At 38.6% G+C, this 20,472-nt stretch overlaps 1 protein-coding gene across 1 annotated transcript in view; it reads right to left on the reverse strand.

Moving 5' to 3' along the window:
* Nucleotides 1–20,472, reverse strand: part of LOC149144623 (uncharacterized) — a 137,183-nt gene that overhangs the window by 58,571 nt on the left and 58,140 nt on the right. The gene's annotated exons all lie outside the window — the stretch shown is intronic.

Here is a 20,472-nt window from a genome sequence, read left to right on the forward strand (position 1 = left end):
TTGCTGGACATCAGACAGACCTTTCACTTGAACCTTGTTATAAAAACCGTCACACTCGTCTCAGATTGATCCGTGAGTGTTGTACGTGTTATCTTACCTTGTATGATGTGACTACCGCATCCAAGTGGACTGCTCTGCCGGAAGCTGTGCACCGTCTCAATGGACTATCTACCTCCCTATCATTCAACTGTTCCACCATCGCCCATTGATGATAAGGATCATGTTTGCACACCTGTTCATCCTTCACACTCTCCCAACATCACTCCACTCAATTTTCGTGTGGATTTGGTTATGAGTCCTTCGAGTTCTCATATGCATTCTTTTCTTCGACCTCCATCTTTGCACTCAGGTGTTCCTCTGGATGATGCTGTCTTGTGTTCATCCATTCCAGACTCTTCACTTGTTGTGAATGAGGAACAACACACTGACGGAGTTGGTCTTTCACAACCAACATGCGCTATCATTCATGAAGAGTATGAGTGGGAGCTTGAGCATCAACACTCAGCGAAGGATGACTCCCTTTTGTCTGGTCCCCCTCTGTTCTTCCCTAGCCTCTTTGGTGAACCTGCCATCCATGATTTTGCATGTGTGTCTTCATCCATGGATGCACCCACTATTGATCACTTGTAGGACTCACTAGATGTTAGTCCATCATCGACAACGGAGAGGATAATTTATTCATTGAAGATCCACTTGATCCTTCATCTGTATTTTTTGGAAACATAGAGGATGATTTCGTTCACTTTTCATCTACCCCTCTATTTGATTCATTTGATCTTGAGGATGCCGAAGAATTCATTGATTTTTTTGATCCTGGTGATCGTGATCCATTTTCTTCAAATTTTGATCACGATCATGAATCTATCGCAGTTGATCTTTTGAAGCTACCGGTGTATGATGATTTACTTAATGAATTATTTGAGACACGCAAGACTGTCGAGGCACTTCAGCCTGAGCTGATGGTTATGTCAGGCCCTCACTTTCTTGAGGTTAGTCTCACTTCCGATCACGAAATCGTTCAATTGCCAAAGGATCCTCATCACTCATCTGTATTCATTGAAGATCCATCTCACACATAGATCACACTTCCTCCACTCGGACTGCACGACCCCATCACTCATGCTTTGGAGGAGTCTTACATTGCAAGCACTCGTTCGTGATGCAAGTTGTCTTTGTTTCTTTCGTTTGCTTGCATGTCACAGTCAAGAGTGTGCTTATGCTTCAAAGTTGCATGTAGTGTCACACAACACCATGAGAAGTCCATAGATTGTTCGTCCTAATCCTGCACTCACTTACGTCATGTGGGCACTTTGAAACACGAAGTGTGGTTGTATTCATTGTTATCTTTCTTGCTTGCTGGTTCGCACCACTTGGCTACTCACAGACCAAGACTTAACCAACATGGGTCTACCAATGCGCCGGTGGATGCATTGGAAGTATCACTTCATGTGATTAGGCCCATGCACCGTTACTGTAGGAGTAGGAGTAATGTTTGCTTTAAGTTGTTTTCTTTCATGCTTGTTTGCTTACATGCTTTGTTTGCTTGATTGTTTGCTTGCTTATTTGTTTGATTGCTTTTCTTTCACTTTTTCTTCTGCTTTTTCTTGGCTTTGTTGTTAGTTCATTCACTTGTTTCATTCGTAGGTTAGTTCGCATGAAACCATGTGTGACTCATGAAATGAGATGGGTAAAGTACAAGAGGGCTTGTACAACTATCACGACTTGGTTATCTGTCATCTTGCCTCTGTATGATGAAATTGTTACTCTTAGTCCATGATACGTCGAAGGAAAATACGTACTCTTCGAAGTGAACCTTGGTGTCAACACAACGCTTGCGCGCTAACTAGTGTCACCTTCTCTAGTCAATTGTTTTTGGCTTAACCCTTGTTAGCTCAGTTAAGTAGAGTAAGGTGTGGGGGAAAACCTTAACAGGCATGTCAAAGATATAATAAACTACTTCTCTTCTAGAACAACCTCCTATGCTCTCAATAAGTCGGGATCCCTCTTCCGCCTCTGAAATGAATAAGTGCTATGCATAGTGAAAATGAAAAATGGAAAGTCAAAAAATTCAAAATGAAAAATAAATAAGGCGAAGGAAGAGAAAGGCTTCCTGCACAGGGAGGTGATGCAAGTAACTCCATCGGGGTATTGACCAGGCTCGCTGGCAACAGAGCCATGCTTATGTTCCTATGTGACTCCACCAGGGAACTGTCCAGGCTTGTTGGCAGTGGAGCAAATACTAGAGATGAAACTAAGACTCTGACGACTATACTACTTGTGCACCTATATACCCCTCAACCCCAATCAAAACAACTGTGTTGCCTTGGCTTGGAATGTGTGTCAATCAACCAGGGGCTTGGCAGATGATACATCTTACAATCGAGTGAGTGTGAAACCAAGATGAGCTAAGAACTGAACAATACTTCCGGAGGTGTTAGACTTTCTTTTCATGAACAAGGTCTATGCAGAGAGCTGGAGTTCTACCAGTGTGTCACCAAGTGTTGTAGCGGCTACAACCACCCTCCAAAATTTTTCCTTAGCCTGTTTTGGAGCCTCCCTACCAACCTTACACAACACTTTGTCTTGCTTTGTCAAGTACTCAAGCTTCAGTGTTTTCCTCGCACAAAGGTAGCCTGTCAATCACAGTCGATCCATTCCCCTCACAGGCTGCTTACCCGGACTTGGTCCAACTGCAGGTTGAGAAAATTCCCCTTGAAAATTGTGCATTCCTGGAGGGCAACCAACCTTCCCTCCAGGAATTTCTCAATCCTCTTTGACAGCCTGCTGGGCTCCAGGATTGCACAATCCTAGCAGCTAACCCTCCCAGTAGGATTTGCGCAATTTTTCCTAGCAGCAGGTTGTTCAGTCCAGGATTTGTGCAAATATGGGCAGCAGTCAGCTGCTCTGCCCAGGCGCAGTCCCCTTGGGCAGTCAGCCCAGGTCCAAGCCAGGAATACGATTTTTTTCTGAGCAGCTGAGCACTCGCATGCATGAACGATCTGGTTGACCAGTTCCACCCAGGACCGAAGAAACTTGACTTGCATGCATGCATGACTTGATCTTCTTGGAATAGAAAGATACAACATGAAAAAGGCATCCCATGATTTAGGGAACTATTTTTAGTAGCTGGGGGTTACATGCAAAGTTGTTTTAGAAGTTTCCCTCCAAGTGTCACTTTTTCCTAGATTTGTGGCATGCGCGTCATGAGACCAAACTTATTTATTCGACGCATCAGAGCTCATTCATTCACATCGATCTTGGAGCTTTGACATCCCACAACACATCCAGGACTCTTCGACACATCCGGCTCAGCTATTCACGGGTAAGTGGCCTCAACTTGTATTTTTCAACATTTCTGTTGTTTCTTCTCTATTCACTTGTGTGAGTGTTGTTTGCTTGATTTATTTGAATGCCTGCTATCGTTTACATATATTCTAGCTTTTCATAGGTTTGTTTCAATTTTCGTTGCTATCTCACTGCTGTCGCATGCATGAAACTGTTTTGCATGGACGTTCGCCCAACCAGCAAACGACCTCACCCACATGCATGTTGATATGTTTGCTGAATCTTCCATTCATGTTTTGCATGCACTATTTATCACTTTTGCTATCACTTAGTGTCTCCATGCATTTCATCGACTTACTTGCTTTCAGTTGCCCGTCGGCGAGTCAGGTCAACCTTAGCCCGATCTTTGCCTTCACCAAGGCTACATTGCGCAATTTGGGGAAGGAAGGCTCGCATTCCTCTCTAGATTTGTGCATTCTAGCCCAGAACTGGCCTCCTATATTGTTTTGCGCCTTCCTAGAGGACAGTGGCTGCTTGGCCCAGGAAATTGCGCAAATTTGTCCCTGAGCCAGCAGTCCTTCCTAGTTGGAATTACGCATTGCGTAATCCCAGCAGCCAGCTACCCAACTGGATTGCGAATTTCACAGATCCAACAACTAGTCCATCCTAATAGACAGCCCAGACTGCCTTTTGTGCAGTTCTAGCAGCCAGTCATTCGGCCTCCTAGTGAAATTTGCGCAATCTTGCTCATCATTTTCCTAGGTATGTGCTCTGTCCTTCCTCGGATTTACTTTGTTTTCATTGACATATTTCTTGCCATGCATGCCGCTTGTTTCCATGTCTTTCAGGTGTTCATCTATCTCAATGGCTTCCAACAGAACAGGATCTCAGGACAGTGATGGTATGGCAGCTGGATCAGCACATGAGCAAGTGTCCTCTGGTCTGCCGAACTATGAAGATACGAAGTTGTATCTAGACAAGGACATCAAATTGAAGTGGCAAGAGGTGAATGAAACATTCATAGGTACTTTTGGGGAAGAATTTGAAGACCATTAGGTGTACGTGAACATTCATAAGTCTGACTTGTACCGGATTGCATGCAGATACCCCACGTTCCCATGCGCGGACATGATTCACTGGATCGTCTCTCACACTGACCCCGAGACGATGCCCTTGAGCTATGTTAGTGGGACGAATATTGCAACCTTTTGGGCATGAGATTGTGATGAGATGTATCAGATGACCGAGCCCAAGACTGTCATGACTCCTTCATTCATCTTTCCCAACAATAGAGGCCACTCTAGAGACATTCTGAAGGATTGGGTAAAGAAGCGAGCTCATTTCAGGATGACCCCCAATCAAATCTATAAGACGAAGATATTGAGGAAGGCATACCAATAATTGGTCATATTCGCATGTCAACTGAGTGGCCAAGCGAGCACTGAGACCTTCCCTTAGAGTTGGGTGGTCGCGTTGGACCAACTGGCTAGAGAAGGAAGACCATGCAACTGGTTTGGCATACTGGCTCATCAGCTGAAGGAGCAAGTCACGAAGGCTCGACAGTCACCCGAAGGCATGCATGTAGAGATTTACATGTTTGCCTACATTCTAGATGCAGTCTGTGCTTGACATGAGTTCCCAGGCTTAGAGTGGGCATGATCACCGGCGGAGACTGTTGTGAGCACATATTTCAAGTTATTTTCCATGTGTAGCTTCAGAGGAGTGATCATACGACTGTCCGACCAGCTTGTCACCCCAATGTACAGGTTGATATTCGAACAGGATCCACCATGCATGTCAAAAGAAGCGATGAAGGCATTGTTAGGCATTGCAGATTGGTATGCCTCAACAAACAACACGTTCATTAGAGTGTTCAGTGCGGAGAAACCTCCGCATGTTATGCCAAAGTTTGCGTTGGATGTGCTTGTCATGTAGGAAGTAGCGTATCATATCTCAGTAGGATTAACAGATGGGCTACAACGGAAGAAGAAGGCACCTTGGCCCACTCTTCCAATGCAGATTGGGTTATATGAGATCCGGAGCATTAAGCAAGCAGATGTCGAAGCTGAACAGGTGAAGAAGTACCCGTTCGACCTCCGAAGCTTCAACCTGTATGACCCACATTTCATTATGAAGGATCACTGAATGAGAGTTCAGTTCAATTGGATCCATGGGGCATGTCATTGGGCCGAGGAGGACTCATGGAGGTATTGCTTCAATTCCTCCATACCCAATGAATAGGTCAGTTTTGCCGTAGAGTGGTTAGCACAGCAGCATGAAGCAACATCATGGAGAACACCAGTAGTAGTAGCAGTAGCAGAAGCAACAGAGCCAAGCATACCTATGCATGACAAAGGGAAGGGAAAGATTGTCGATCACATGGAGGGGGAACAAAGCTGCAAGTTTCAAGCATATCCACTTGTAGAACAAGCAGCTATGGCTATTCAACAGAAGAGGCAACAGTGCGACAAGTGAATCACGCGAAGGTAGAGGGATAAGAAGAGAATGGAAGAAGCAGAGAAGGAGTTGCATGAGATGAGGGAGAAACTCTGGAAAGAACAAGAGCTGCGCCAACAAGAGAAGGAAACGCAACAACAACAAATTCAGCAGGGGGTACATCACATGCAGACATACGAAGCAACACCCGTACAAGTAGTTGATTCTTCTAAACAACTATCATTAGGCAAATAGGGTGAACCCTCACAGGGGCAAGACTTTGCTCATGAGATAGAACATGCTCTTAAACAGTTGGATGTAGACATGGAGCAGCAGAAGTTGGAACAGGACACTGACCTCATGCGTCACCAAAGAGAGGTCGACTCACCTGCTTCAATGGATCCAAATGATGATCAAGTCTCGGATGACCCAGGAGGCACTGATATCCTGGGTGGTCAACCGGAAGCAGAGATGCACAACATCTCCTTTGACAAATCTCATCACAGAGTTGTGCAATCTCAGATAGTACCTATTCCGGAGGACCAAACATCCCCTGCGCAATTTGAAGATCAAGTGATCGTGATTGATGTGCTCGAGCATCCAGCTGCGTTGGCTGATGCAACTAGAGTGTATGCCGAATCCACTAGCTCAAGTGTCCGTTTTCTCATAGATGAGAATGAGCGAATGGCGGAGGAACTACAGGTGGCCAAGTAGGGAGGAGACTTGGTGATAATGTCCGCCCGAGCTGAACTAAAGAAGGCAATACTGGATGAAGTATTGTCCTTGGACACAGTTATGCGAGCATTGTACTCCAAGTTTGGTACCATGCATCAAGCAGTTATTCATCTCCACGGATGGCAGCAACGATGTGCAAGAAGAGTACACATCTTGAAGAACATACATACTGCTACTGATAACATGTGAGCATGGATGATGAAGTACAAGGGAGCCCCGCTTCACTTGCCAAAGATGATGAAGGCCAATGCGGTCGAGCTGCAAGCATGTATCCAGAGTCAGGTCTAGAACTATGAAGACCTACCACAACTCATCACTAGCATACAGGCTTCCCATGCACGAGTATTCAAAAGCATGGAGGTTATAGTTCACACTAATGCGATCCCATCACTTGGGACCCTCACCTAGGCGAATCCCAAGAAGTAGGTCCAACAAGATCTTGACTCGTACTTCGACAAGCTGATGTGCACTGCCACCAGCCCAAACTTTCCTATCAGTGTAGACATCATGCGCAAGTACGTTGCTGGTTCGGCCACACTAAAGACAATGATGCGCATGCTCACAGACGAGTTGGACAGAGGAGCCCAAGCAGTGTACCCAGATGCTATGGAGGCAAGGTTCAGGTTTTAGAAGGATGTCAAAATAGAACACACAAACACTCTCAAGGACTACCAATCTTGGCATCAATATGTCATTGTTGATCAGCATGAGGATGTCGAACATTTGGACTTCTATGGTTGTCTAAGTCCGAATGATGTCTAGTTTGTCTTGTCCAAGCCATTATTCACATGGGTACATGCAGATTGTAATGTTGAGTCTTGTCAAGTGTCAAGAGTGGATGTAACAATCATAGAGTAGGTGAAGAGTCATGAGGGTAGTTGAATGGTCAAAAAGGGGAATGTCAAGGGTCACCCAACCCTTTGCTATAAATAGTCCCTCATAACTCATTGTATAGGCTTTTGGTCAGCCAAGGTTCTACTAAGACTATTTTGAAGAAGGCTTGGACAATATTGTAACGCGCCTTAGCTTCTCCACTACACAAAGCTAGTACATCTCTTTGGAGGAGCAGGCGGATGTGGCTGTAACGTTCCACTATTGGGGCTAGCAGGTTTACATGGATGTATTGTATGATTGTGACTTACACTTCTTTATATAATAAGAGACAACACATTTTCATGCATATGTTGTTATTGTAATTGGACTGCTCCGGTTGCTTTAATTATATGTGTTGTTTAACTTACATACTTGAGTATGAACTGATTCACATGCAATTATATGAATCTTGTTGTTAATGTGTTGCATATGTTGTTAATGTTGTCACCGTCTGTGTTGACTGCTCTGCCGGACATCAGATAGACCTTTCACTTGAACCTTTCTATAACAACCGTCACACTCGTCTCGGACTGATCTGTGAGTGTTGTATGTGTTATATTACCTTGTATGATGTGACTACCGCATCTGAGTGGACTGCTCTGCCGGAAGCTATGCATGTCCTTGGTGTTGTGTGTTCCTAGCTAAGTTAGGATTGATCCCTTTCAACCTGGAACTCACCTTCACCTCCTTCCCCTTTCGTAGTGTTGGAACCTCTCATACACCTTCTTTGACTCATTGCATCAGTCACACCCTTGTTGCTGACAGAGTTATTGTACTTGCCTCTGTGCGACATCATAGTCAAGGCATTACCTTACAACCCACTGCTGGAACTCCTACACCAAACGGTTTAAGGTCTAATTGGGACTTCTTACCGTGGAGATCCCCTTGACATGTTGGTAGGTCCAGCACCGTCAACAACTTGTTATAAGGGGAGGGGTATGTTGGACCCTATACAATCCTCATGTTAACTATAAAATCCCTTATTAAGCCCTAGATATTGAGTGATTACATTTATGTTGTTGTATTCTTATGCAGGCTAGAACCTTTCATTGTCCCATTTTATTATAATCGTACCCTTTATGTTCTATATGTATACTAAGGAGACCTAGTATTATGATCATCAAATCTTGTATTTTACATTGTATTCATTTAAAAAGGAGTTTCCCACCTTGAAGAGGACTATAATTTTTGGTTTCTTGTGGTTTTTTAATTGCAAGGTTCATGACAACACATGTGAGGATATCTTTGTTATTATTTACCTTTGATTTTTCCATATCAATGTGAAATTTAGATACATATTCATTATATGCAACTAATAACGCTGAAGATTGCATATTGAACGAGGAAGTTAATGCTTTTGGTAACAAATAACCCTCTCCAAACAAGATTAGGAAATGGACACTGGATTAAAGATGATCTCCAAGTCTACACAAATCCCATCATTAAAAAAAGAAAGTTGCAAGTCGAGATGTAATACATAAGGAAAACCAATTTATATTGATGACGAAAGTAATTGGGGCATTATTTTGCTTGTAAGCATATAGAGACAAATTGTTGGTTAAAAATGTGACATGAGTTAAGGCAAATTGTATGATATTTAGAATTTTTATTTAAGAATATTCTCATATTCGTACAAAGGATGAATACAAAACTATATAAGTCTATTAAGACAAGTAGCCTAGGAAGTCCAACAATTTAGAAGGTATGATGCTAAGATTTATGCAACTAAAAGGCCAAGAATAAATGAAAAATTTATAAATAAAGCCATTTTAGTGCTTCAAAGGTATGTCTTCTTGGAACTATAATATATCTTCATATGTTAATAGGATATGCTATTAGTTTGTATGTTTATACTCTTGCAAAGTTATGAATAATTGTAGACTATTCTCACCTTTCATATTTTTCATGAGCCTTTTAAGAATGGATTTTCCAATTTGTACAATATGATCATGCTTATGATTTATATGCTTATTTTATGTAGCATTTAAAAATTGACGTGAAGTAGGTGCAAAAAATTGGTAGGCTATCCTTAGTTTCTCAAATTTTCTTTGGGGTTAGTGCAGATTATGGTTGGTGGAATATTTCCTTGACTTTTTGTATTTCTTCCTTTGTTTCATGTTACTTGGTTCTTAAATGCTCATAGCTAGGATTACAATGTTGTTATATTATTTTCATTTTGAATTAAAATTCATTGCTACATTTCATTTAGTTCATAAACTCAAATTATTACATGTAGTCCATAGTCAAAGGGTTTGTCGTTCCAATGGATGAAGGTATAATTGGGTCGTTTTGCTTTGTGAACTTGTGAGTTTAGTAGTGGTACTTTCCCTTGTCAATACATCATTCATAGAAAAGTTGATGAAATTATTTCCCCATGTTATTACAGGTGTAATAATGTTAGAAATCTAAATTTCTAATTTTCTATTTGACTGTTAAAAATACACCATATGATTTCTGAATGTAATATATATATTTAATTGATAAAATTTGAATGATGATTACAAGGCTGAGGTGATGCTCCTTAAATAGGAGTTGACTGGCCATGCCTAATCAGAGAGACATGTATCTTGGGACTAATGTCTCTTCATTTAAATAATTAATTGATTACAATTAATGATTTACTTAGTTAAATAATATTTTAATTAATTTTTATGAATTTAAGTTCATAACATTGCCTTCCCCTTAAGATGCTTTGTCCTCAAAGCATAGGTAGGCCTGGGTGTTGATGCAGGAAACGTTTTGATTCCCAAGACGAATCTTCCTCTGGTAACCTCTTCCATTTGATGAGGTATTCCTTTATTGTCTTGGATCGTAAAACTTTTTCTTGGGTAGAAAGTATACCTTCAGGTTCAAGGACTATTCTTCCTTCTTCATTAGTCTCTGGTATTTGTGTTTGCGCTATTCAGTTTTTCCCTAATACTCTTTTGAGACTTGATACATGAAAGGTATTATGGATTCGACAATTGTTGGGTAACTTTAATCCATAAGCTATACTACTTATCTTTTTGATTATCTGATATGGTCCATAATATTTAGGTGATAATTTGTTCTTTCCATGTTGTTTTCGTGATGACTGCTTGTAAGGTTGGAGTCTAACAAGGACCCACTCTCCTTCCTCAAACTATCTTTCATAGCAGTGTTGGTCGGCTTGTTGTTTCATTCTATTATGAGCCATGGTTATATTTTCCTTTAGTAAGTTGATGATCCTTTGACTTTCTCCTAGGTGGTCGTTAACTGCTGGTACCCTAGAATCAAGAAGTGAAAAATATTTCCACCTGGGTGGCTCGTAACCATATAAGAACTGTAAGGGTGTCATCTTAGCTGACGTGTGGTACATGGTATTATACCACCATTCTTTCTGGTGTATGGGTCCATCTGTTTTGTTTATTTGTAACGAAACAACGCAGATATGTTTCCAAGAATTTATTAACAATTTTGGTTTGCCCATCTGTTTGGGGGTGATAGGTCGAACTCATGTTGAGGGATATCCCTGCTTGGTGGCAGAATTCCTTCCAAAATTTTCCCTTAAATCATACATCTCTATCGCTGACGATGACCTTAGGGAACCCGTGTAGTTTGTAAATATTTTTACAAAACACATCATCAATTTGTTTAGTTGTGTCTATGTTTTTAATAGCTATAAAGTGGGCATATTTAGTGAGCCTTTCGACTACTACAAATATTTTATCCTTCTCGTCAGATGTAGGTAGCCCTTCAATAAAGTCCATCGAAATATCTTCCCACTTCTGATTGGGGATGTGTAGTGGATGTAGTAATCCTGGAGTTGGAACATTTTCACTCTTGTTTCTTTGACAAGTATCACATTCTGCAACATGTTTCTGCATTTCATTGCTCATACGCTTCCAATAGAATGACTATCGGATGTTGTACTAAGTCTTATAGAATCCGACATGTTCGGCTGCAGGTGAATTGTGAGACTCTTTTAATATTCTCACCTTAAATTTGGATGCAGGTGTTAGGTAAATTCTACCCTTGTACCATAGGATGTGATTCTTCCACTCGAAATTGGTATACTGACTGATATTCTCAATCATGGAGTCACAATCCTCATCCTTGGCATATTCGGCTCATATTTCGTCCAACCAATCTGGAAAAACTATCATGGTGACACATGTTGTGTGGTCGTCATCCTTACGTGAGAGTGCATTAGCTACGCAATTCTCCTTTCCTTTCTTGTGTAATATTTCTAAGTTGAAAGATGACAATTTCTCGATCCATTTCTGTTGATAATTTATTTTCCTGAAGTAAGAACTGAAGACTGTTGTGGTTGGTTCAGATTGAAAATTTACTTCCAAGCAAATATTGACGCCACTTCATTAAAGTGTGTATGATGGTGAGCATCTCCTTTTGGTATGTTGATTTTAAGCCTTCTTGTTTATTAAGTTTCCTGCTCTCAAATGCTATAGGGTGGTTGTCCTGCATTAATACAACTCCAATTCTAACCTAAAAGCATCACATTTTACTACGAATGGTTTGGAGAAGTCAGGTGTTGCTAGTACTGGTGTGGTTGACATTACTTCCTTTAAAGTCTCGAAACACTTGTCTGCTTGGTCATTCCATTAGAAAGCATTCTTCTTTAACAAATTGGTTAGGGGTGATGTCAGATGTGCATAGTTTTTTATAAATCTTCTGTAATACTCGGTTAAACCTAAAAATGCTCTTAGCTTGGATACATTCTTCGTTTTGGGTCATTCTTTAATTTCCTTGATTTTGTTGGGATCCACTTGGTATCCTTCCTTGGATATCACATGTTCTAGGTATTCAACTTCATTTTGCCCAAACATACACTTTGATAGCTTGGCATAAAACTGGTTCTTCTCCAATAAAGACAATACTTATTCGAGATGCTTGAGATGTTCTTTCCACGTCTTACTGTAGACCAGCATATCATCGAATAAAACTAATACAAACTTCCGTAGATAAGGGTGAAAGAGTTCATTCATGGTTTCTTGGAAGGTGGCTGGCGCATTTGTTAATCCAAATGGCATGACCTTGAACTCATAATTCCCTTCATGAGTCCTGAATGCTGTCTTTTTTACATCTTCTAACCTTACTCGTATTTGGTAGTAGCCTGATCTTATATCTAATTTGGAAAAGTATTCTGCTCCATGTAGTTCATCTATCATTTCATCAATGAACGAAATCAGAAACTTATGTTTAATAGTGATTTTGTTTAAAACTCTGTAATCTATACATAATCCCAAGGATCCATCCTTCTTCCTGACCAATACTACAGGTGTAGTGTATGGAATTCTACTTTTCGTAATGATTCCATGCTTCAGCAGGTCTTGTATTAAGCATTCTATTTATGTCTTGTGGTGATGGGGATAACGATATGGCTTAGCATTTACTGGTGTTGAGTCTAGTTTGACTTTGATGATGTGTTCAATTTGCCTCTCAGGGGATAACTTCATTGGTAGATCTTGAAAAACCTTCTCGTATTTCTGAATCAAGGATGAAATTTTTGATGGCTGATGAGTCACTTTTGTCGATAATAACTCCAACTACTGACATTATGTGACAATCGATGATGCTCCCTTGCGAATAAGTTTCTTCATCTGTTGAGCAGAGATGACTTGAGTTGGTGGTGCCTGAAACATGAACAACTTATATTTCCTTCCATCCCACTTGAATTTAATGAACTGCTTAATGTGATTTGTTGAATATGTGCCTAGTGTTTTTAACCATTGTACACCTAAAACGACATCTACTCCTCCTAGGGGAGTTGTATAAAAACTAGACTCCATTGTGTATTCGCTTAATTGCAATTTAACATTATGGCACTTGCTTACTCCATCTGTACATTTTCCATCGGCTACCATAACTTTTAAATCTGCTGCCGGGTAAGCAAAAATGTTCAGTCTTTTTGGAACATTGACATCTATGAGGTTGTGTGTACTTCTTGAGTTTATTAGAATGATAATGCTTTGCTTCTTGATGTGACCTTTAAGCTTCAATGTTTGTGGTTGAGTTATCCTTGTGATGGACGCTAAAGAAATTCGTGGCATATCTTCTTTTGATTTCGAACTAGGGTTTGCATTTTCTTCATTGTCCTCTTCGTCAGAGTTTTCTTCTGAAGATTCTTCTTCTCATTCAACTTTGCAGTTGTACAATTTTTGCGTTGTGCATTTGTGTCCTACGTAATACTTGTTTCCACACTTCCAACATTTGCCATCATTTTTCCTTTCGACAGTAGCTTGTTGTTTTCCTTCATTTCACATTGGTGGTGGAATGTACTTGCTAGTGTTCTCTAACAATGGTTTACCAGCCTTCCCCTTGGAATAGTTGTTAGTTCTCTCGTTACTGGCATATGGTGGCCTGTGGAGTTTATATTTCTACTCGATAATTATGGCTGCGTGTCTGGCCTCCTCAATGGTTTTAGGTTTATGTAATTTTAATTATTCGCGAATGTAATCTTTAAGGCCACAACGATATATTTTTAACAACTCTTCATCTAAGAACCCTCTCTGCCTTACTGCTAATACTTCCCATTCATGAGTGTATTCACTCACTGATCCTTTTTGTTTCAGGTGAATGAATCTCTTGTAGACATCATCCTCCTCCTCATCATGAAACCTTTTTAGCAAGGCGTTTTTAAAGTTTTTCCAATTAAATAAACAACCCGTACATTTAGACGACCACCACAAAAACCAATCGTACGCTTCTGCTTCTAAGTAGTTGGATGCAATCATGACTCTTTCTTACTCACTGAGTGGAGGGTTTGCTAAAAAAATGGCGTCCATCTTATTTACCCATATGATAACACCCTTATAGTTCTTACCATCATACATAGGTAATTCATTTTTGATTTTAAGATGGTTCCTTTCGGAAGATTTAGTATAATATTGACTTCCTTCGAAGTGAATTTGTGGTATTTACTACTTCTCATGCCTCAGGAACTCATGCTCTGGAGAAGTATCACCTTCCAGAGTCTTGGGACTCTGTGTAGCTGAAGGTGGATCCGTCTCTCTGAAACGCCGACTCATCAAGTTTTTTAAGTAAGAGATATTGTTGGCCATATGGTCCTACTTACTAACTGACTTCTCGATGTTATCTAAGCATTTATTTAATTTGCTGATGCCCTCTTTAATTTTTTTCATATCGTCATTGTTGTTGCTTGCCATTTTGTTTCGTTTTTTTCTTGAAGACCCAATTTTTATTTTATTATATCTATATCTATATATCTATATATATATATATAATATAATTTTAATTAAGTTAAATTAACATAAATGCCAATAGTTCGAATGACGACTACGCTGCTGACCCGTCACGACCATTTATCACCACCGATTCAGACCGCTGACACCTACTGTTTGGATTGATACCAGACCACAATCGCTTGACGACTTGAACATAGTGGGTGCGTATCGACAGCAGCGTAACTGTTCGGGGTACACGCTACGGCTCACGACACCAGTCACGGCCTCGGACCTCGCAAAGGGCATAGTGGGTGTGTGTCCATGCCACTGAGCCGCTCAACGCCAGTGTTGCCGATTATTTTTACGCAGACGCCACAAACAACGAGTTATTTCCACGGTGTTCATTGTTCCACGCCTAATGCAGATGTCTCCTCCACGCCCACTGGAAAACACACTACTATTCCTAGAGCAACAGTCTTGCAACAAAGAAACGCAAGCTGCTAATGGAAGGCCCATAGGGCGTGACGACTAGCAGAACGTCGTGGGTGTCACCAGACTAATTCTGGCTCTGATACCACTGTTAGAAATATAAATTTCTAATTTGCTATTTGACTATTAAAAATACACTAGATGATTTCTAAATGTAATATATATATATATATATATATATATTTAATTGATAAAATTTGAATGATGATTACAAGGTTGAGGCGGTGCTCCTTAAATAGGAGTTGACTGGCCATGCCTAATCAAAGAGACATGTCCCTTGGGACTAATGTCTCTTCATTTAACTAATTAATTGTTAATTAATTGATTATAATTAATCATTTACTTATTTAAATAATATTTTAATATTTTAATTAATTTTTATGAATTTAAGTTCATAACAAATAAAATGAAAAAAATGATTTAAAATTAGACATTAGTATTCCAATACAAGATACATATTATCTCTTGTTTATGACACTTTTCACATGGAAATTATATAAATGCATTTCTTTCTTTGTATCATAATTATCTCACCAATGAGTTCCTATTAATGGGAAATATATCCTATGATGACTCTACCTTTCATTCTATTACCATATTTGACTCTAAAACCAAAGTTGAGATCATGCTTATCAACATATATTTCTTTGATATGATAAGGTATGCCCAATGGTCTGCCACACATCTCCTTCTATATACTCATTGTCATCTTTAAGATAACCGTCACTATCCTTATTCTAGAAAAATGCACCATGCCATTTTTTTATGGCAATGACTATATGTAACAATGATCTTAAACAATCATACACCATAAAACAAATCATCGATCTCCATTCCCCTAGATATTCTCCAACAAAAATGCCATGCTCTATGGAATAGAAATATATAATAATAAGTTTCATAAAATGATACTTCCAACCTCCACACTTGCAAATGGACACTCAGTATGGGTGAATTAGAATACTCATTCAGCATATCCATTTTCATATTTATCATATCTATATGTTGATCGATTTCCCAATATCTTATTTGAGTCAAAACAATATTTTTCATCTCCACCTTGATACTTTGGTACTAGCCTTACAGACAACAAATATTTTCTCCATGTACAAAAAATAAATTAATAAATACTCTTATAGATCAATCCCAACCTCAACATGAAGACAAGTCATGTATTCTTGAATTTATTTATAAACTACCAAAATGGGGAAGTGTACATTGATATTATTGAAGACAAATTTTCGTATTGTATGTAACAAACTTTCTTTTAAGTTACACCTCAATTTTTCAATCAAAATATCAAGACCTTAATATAATCTAGGGAAATCCTAGTGCCACACTAAAAGTATGATCCATTGTCACCATAAAAATAACCTCTCTCACTGCACAACTAGTGAAATTTAAATTATAGGGGGTGGTGTGTGTGCCTGGGGGGGGGGGGTGGAGAGGGGGGTGAGGGGTGGAGAGGGGGGTGAGGGGTGCTGGGGGTGCTCCCTAATGATTCACATGTTCTCCCAATTAAGTGCAAGCATATAATATTAGATTAGATAATGATGGTATATTTAGGTGTTTTTATAGTATATTTCGTGGATTAAGTAGGACCAATGGCTATCTTCTTTGGAAATAGAGTTGGAAATGATGGAAAAAATGACAAGAGAAAACAAAGGATATTTAAAATTGTCTTAATTCTTAATGAAGAGAGTGTGAAACATAAAATCCTCATACAACTATAAGAATTCCATAGATAATGTAACAAAATCAAGGAACAATATTGGTATTCATATTAATCAAGTGATAGTATTCTAACAACAATGATTATTTATATTTTAGCTCTTACAAAGATAACACTAAGACCTAGCAATAGTCTTATTTTAGCATCATGCCTAACTCAAACTCCAAAAGAAGATTTCAACTCTCTATCAAAAAATAGAGAAATTTTAACCCATACACAACCTCCAATTGTAATACTTCCTATAATAATTTATCTGTGAAATAATAAAAGTAAATGGAAGGCTCAATTACATCAACACAATCCCCAAGGATCCCAAAATAAAGCACTCCAAGCCCATGTATATGATCTCCAAGTATCTATATCTTTAGAACAGTCTATCCTTCCCTTTTATAGATTTAAAATACAATCGAAATATTAATCATATTGACAAATTCATAGATGATGATCCTCCCATACACCCAATCATTAAATAAAGAACTAATTAGTTCATTAAATGCATCCCTAGGGTCTCTTATCCACTAGTATACAAAGGGTTTGTACAAGTATGTTTATGGAAAGCTTGATGAGGAAGATACACAAACTAAACTCCAAAAAGAAGGAATTCTAATTCTTCTTAGAATTATCAAGTAATATTACTTGAAAATAACCCTACAAAGAAGGTACTTACTCATTGATAGTGGAATAAAAGGTTAGATAACTTAGATTAGTTGAACATTGCATATTTGATTCTTGCATTTTCTTGGGTACTATACTTAAGCAGAACTTGCTAGCTCATTTGGTGTTCCCCTCGTAAAATTGGGAGTGTAAATGCTAATGCAAGTATTTAGGGGTTTTTCTTGATGATTTATACTCTTGTTGAGAATGGTGATTCAGTGATGGTGTGTATGATGGAAATTGGCACTCATTTCCATTAGGCTACCTTGTTTTGGCAGGGGAGTAATTCTTCTAAAAGAACATAATTATGGAAACATGTGATCGAGAAATGTGAAGATGGAACTTTCAAAGCTTTTTGTTGAGTATCAATCCTAGTTAAGGAGAGCTTGGTAGAGCCCAGTGCAACTATCAATGTCTTTCTTCAGGCATATAGTTCACAACTTATGCTTGAAGGACTTTCTCTCACATTTGACAAGATGTTCATTGCTCGTAGTGAAGTCCACGCCATGAGAGAACTTTTGAGATTTTTCTAAAAAATATGATGTGCTTATTTGGATGAAATAAACCTTAACCTATGCAATATAGTTAATAAGCATATGTGGAGTGTTCAAACCCCTCTTCAACAATACAAAGGAATTCCAAATAACATTTTAATCAAAATTGAAAAAATGATTTATCTTGCGATGGATACTATGATCTCTTTGCTCGAGATATTTTAAGCTCATTCATTTTTTAAATATGGGGATATCAAAGTATTGCAATGTATATTTTGGAGTCTTATACTATGAGGAAATTCTTTGGTTTTATACAACCCTTGAATTCAAGCATTGCTTCAGATGCAACAACTACGTTTAAGGATTTTTGGAAATACATAATCCAATTGTAGATGACTTTCTAAAAATGATTTATGACTGGTTTTGTGTGGAATACAACAAGGAACAAATGGAGCCTCCAAATTACATTATGAGTTAGCAAGTTATGAAGCTGCTTGGAAACATTTTACTAGATCACTCAAATGTTGCAGTCATGACATGCTATGTGAGCTCAAAAGAAAAATTGTGAATCCTAATTAACATTCTCACGGAATCTAGAAAGAACATCCAAAATTGAATCTTTCCATGTATTGAATCTCTTTGTGTAAAATAAAAATAAACATCTTGAAATTGTGAGCATACTTGTAACCAATTGGGAAAAGCTACTTCATTTTTTATTGTTGGGAAAGATGATTAAAAATTTGATTAAGACAAAGCTGAAGTCGTGAAAGAAATTGAATCCTTGAAATCTAGGTATCAAACTTAATATCTTGATTGTGATCTATTACATAAGATCCTTATTTATCAAGATTTTGATTTTCTATTGGAACTTATACTATGCTTGAATTTTATGCTAGAAACAACACTTTTGAATGTTGGACTTGCATGCTACTTGATCTCATTTGAAAATATTATTGTTGATCAATGTGAGATTAAGTAAAAGACTATTGAATGACCTTAACATTAGCTAAGAAATTGGAGGAGATTAATTTTATATAAACATGGTTTCACTCTCTCAAGAAGGAAAAACTGAGAGATTTATAGTCCTTAAAAGGTATAAGAGAATGGTGGATTTATATAACATCTGTAGCGCTCCTTCCTATCCCCTTCTAATGCACTAGGCTGTGGGAGGTGTTACTTATTTCTCTAACCTGACCTCCAAGGTATGTTATGAAGATGGGTTTACAAAAATCATTAGACAAATTTTAAGGTTAAAAATGGGCCTAAAAACAAAAATTTACAACAAAAATCAACTTTATAAGAAACAATAAGATTCAATTTGATAATGTCAACCATGAGGGATGATTAATCATTTTTGGAGTAAAAAGGTAAAAATAAAAATAAAATAAAAAAACTACTTTTCAACTTATCTCCCTACAATTATACTTAAATTTCAAGTGGGAGCACTCACTGGATGCAGAATTTAATTTTGTAGCCAAGGGGTACCCATGTTGCATACTTTTGATGGACCCCACTACACGAAAAATGTGACATACATGAAAAACATGATTGCAATCACGTTTTTTCATGTATTTCACATTTGTCATGTAGTAGGGTCCATCGAAAGTATGCAACCTGGGTATTCCTTGGATGAAAAATTATATTCTGCATCCAACGCATGCTCCCACTCAAAATATGAGTAAAATTGTAGGGAGATAAGTTGAAAATATGAGTTGAAAAAGTAGTTTTTTCTTTTTTCCCTCCAAAAATTGACGAGGTAATGTAATCTTATTTTATTATTTCCACTATTATTTTATAATATTCCTTAGGAGGCCCAGTTTAGACCCCAAAATATCTCTAATGATTTTTTTTTTGAACTTCATCGAAACTCGAAAATAATACTACCATCATGTTTACCTCATTGAGATATTTCCAACGAAATAAATTTTATCTCAATATGACACTTGAATTGAAAGTTATGACCATTTGAATTTTGACCAATTATATTGTGCCACATCAGTAAAGGACTTCCATAGGGCATTCACATGTGACCCATGTGGCCTTTTCATGTCACCCCAAGTGGACCCCCCATCACTCATGATCCTAATGTGGAACCCACATGGCCATTACAAGGCCTTCATGGCACCTACCACCTCCTCCCAAGCTACTAGGTCCCACCAAGCCCGTATTTTTCATTTTGTGTTGTAATTCTTCATTATATCTCATTCCACGGATATTTGGGATGTCACACATTATCCAATGTTAACACACCCTCGGAAAATTGATCCTTCAGATTACTTAGTTATGTTGTGGAAAATCTATCTCTGCAAACCTTTGGGGTCCACAATGGTGTGCACAACTCACCACCTCTAGATCTCCAATTCCTCGGATCACTCACAAATTATAGGGGAATTTTGGTCCTAGTCCCACTTGGGAATTTCTCATATGTATTAAAATCCACACCCACTAAATGCTATGGATTGTGGATGAAACATATTGCGAAGAAATCTGTTCTTGCACATATGTTCCTTCCAAGTGGGGCCCGCCTTGGATATTCAGTCCTAAACCATGCTCCTCACCAAAATATAGTTTGACATAAATCAGGTCTCTTCCTAAAGTTTACAATTATTGA

The sequence above is a fragment of the Pinus tabuliformis genome, chromosome X (genome assembly GCF_031772625.1).
Source record: "Pinus tabuliformis cultivar Carrire ecotype Pingquan chromosome X, CPIR1, whole genome shotgun sequence".
NCBI lineage: Eukaryota > Viridiplantae > Streptophyta > Pinopsida > Pinales > Pinaceae > Pinus > Pinus tabuliformis.